General features: G+C 29.3%; 1 long non-coding RNA gene across 1 annotated transcript; it reads left to right on the top strand.

Annotated features, from left to right (window-relative positions):
- Window positions 1–2359: 2359 nt before the first annotated feature.
- LOC123272971 lies at window positions 2360–2595 on the top strand. The gene is made up of 2 exons (XR_006511207.1): window positions 2360–2426; window positions 2491–2595. It is a non-coding gene; the product is annotated as an uncharacterized LOC123272971 (long non-coding RNA).
- Window positions 2596–2818: the final 223 nt, after the last annotated feature.

The raw sequence follows: 2818 nt of genomic DNA, 5'->3' as shown, positions 1-2818 counted from the left end.
TTAACGATGACCATTATGATTATCGTAATGAGAAATTATGGTTATTACCGTGATAGTCATTATTGGTGTGATTATATTCATTATGGTCATCATTAGCGTTATGACATTCAACATTGCTGATATTTATTTTCATCGTCATTTTCATCATAGTCACCATTATGATATTCATCATTATTGTCACGATATTTATCTCGATCATCATTGTCATTATACTCTTGCATTATTTCCTTAATATTTATCTTGACTTTCATAATCATTTTAACCATTACATTTATCATAATCATCATTGTTGCCATAATATGGCATCATTATTATCATGATCATCAGAGTTAGGAAGTTCGCATTTTGTACGACTCATGATGCGAAACATCAGAGAATGCTTTAAGATCGAAAAATTTTTTTCGCCTCATTTCGGCAACTATTTTTATTATTATAGTCTTGTTAGTTCACGAAATCAAGATATTTTGCATACTATTATCAAGATAATTTAATGGAGATTAATTTGACACTTTTCAAAAATTGAGTTAGTGCAATAAAAACGGAAAAAACGTCAAAAAATTTTCCTGTCCGTCATGTATAAAACTTCGGAAACACTGTAGCTTGCGAAAAAATGCATTAATATAGTTAAATTTTTTTTTTTAATTCTTTGAAAGAATTGTAAGTCACCAAATGCAAATGGCTAAGTAATTCAGTGTTGTTTATGTACAATTAATAAAATAAAACAAAAACTAAAAGACTGTTTATCTATATACTAGCTATTCCTCGCCCGCTCCGCTGGGCGTTTTATAGAATTGCATTTTTAGATCTAAACTTGAAATTTAATTAGAGTATTGTTTCGACTTGCCCAGATTCCAAATTCTATCAAATTAGCATGCACCTTTTATCCATGTAATTATTCTAGCTAATATTCATTGTAACTTTCAATGTGCAATCATTATAACATTCCCGTGTCTTTCTTACAAAAATGAATAATAATTGATATGACAAAAAAAAAAAAATTTGTAATGAGCATTGAAAGTTTCAGTTAAATAAATTGCAGGTCTCATAAGTGAAGAAATCTGCCTAGTATATAAACATAACCAATATAATTAAAAAATTTATTTTAAACAAATGACAATCGAATAGAATAAATTTAGTTACAATAAAAATTCATTATTTCTAAGTCAAAAAAATATAGCTTCCGGATAAGTAATCACCAACATATCATATACTAAAACCTTCTCCAAAACACGCTGCATCTTATGGTATAAGTATTATTTCGATCGGTTCAATCGTTTTCGCAATATAACCGGACAGAAAAACCGGCTCTCCATTTATTAGTATAGATATTGTGTACACTTATTCCACTAGAGGCGCTTGCACATCATCGTGCTATTATAGCTGTTTTATATATTTTTTTCACATTATTTATTTTATTAATATTTAATAATTAAACAAGCATTCTGAGTCGTGCACTTTTGGATTTTCCAAACTTTTTTTTAATTTGTTATCAAATAAAAGATTAAACATATGTACAGTCATTTGAACGTCTGTGAGAATCCTTAATGATCATCATGAGATTTGTCATGAATATCATTGTCTTCATGATATTCATCACCGTGATCATCGATTTGATCTTTACCATCAATAAAATATCAATAACTTTTATTGAAATCACCGTCTGAACAGTTTACTATCACTGTTAAAAATATCAGAGCAGATTGTTTCATAAGATCAGTTGATTAATAGCGACTGTGAATGTACAGGATACACAGAGACCAGGAAATTAGTGTAGGGCAACGGCATCGGTAAGCCATGAAACCATTCACTAGTCGTATCAACGGCTCTTAATGATCATCCCCCTTACGTGTGTATAACCATTACGAGAATCCCTTGTGGTTGTCTCCAGCTATCTGTCTATCTCGATATCCTCTACGCTTAGAGATTTACTTATCCTCTGGGAATCCCCTAAGTTGTCGTCAGTCCCGCAGTTCCGTTCCTACAACACTCCCCGGTGACTTGTTTCTTAATAATAAAAATATTTTATATTCAATTTAACTCTTGATGTAAAACAACACAAATTATTTACGACAAGCTCCATTATATTCTCTTCTGCCTTCTCTTTCCCTCGCTATTGTTCTGTTTGGCTAGATAGAATAATATTTATATGGCTAGATAGAATAATATTTATAAGGCTAGATAGAATAATATTTCTATTTTACGAGGAATATCTTTAATATAAATATCTTTAACTCTGCACGGAGAAAAATTTATAGGAACCTTTCCAAAAATTATGGGAATGGTTCCTATAATAAAATGATCATTATAGGTATCAATCCTATGCTCATTATGGGAACTATACCCATAATTTATTGGAAACATTCCTATACAATAATGGAATAGCTTCAATATATTATGGAAATGGTTCCTATAATATTATAGGAATGGTCCCTATATTATTAAAGGAATGGTTCCTATAATATTATAGGAATGGTTCCTATAATATCATAGGAATGGTTCCTATGAAATCATGGGAATGACGCACATAATAATGGAAAAATGTTTATGTTCATAATAATGGAGCAATCACATCAAAAATATAAAGTAATTATTATATGTTTTTGCTTATAAATTTTTTTTTGTAAATAAAAATTGATTTTTCACTAGAGTGAAAAAATTTCTTTTTCATAATTTTTATTCACGTGCTAACTTAATCTTAAATTGTTTATTCCAACTCAGTTATTATTGTGTTAGATAATATTGAAAAATATTGTAGCAATTCTAAAGTTTCTCTAATAAAAGGGATATTTTCTCACTATACAATTAGAGGAGCAAAGTA

Source organism: Cotesia glomerata, linkage group LG10 (assembly GCF_020080835.1).
Source record: "Cotesia glomerata isolate CgM1 linkage group LG10, MPM_Cglom_v2.3, whole genome shotgun sequence".
NCBI lineage: Eukaryota > Metazoa > Arthropoda > Insecta > Hymenoptera > Braconidae > Cotesia > Cotesia glomerata.
This window is presented reverse-complemented; position numbering and strand designations above follow the sequence as displayed.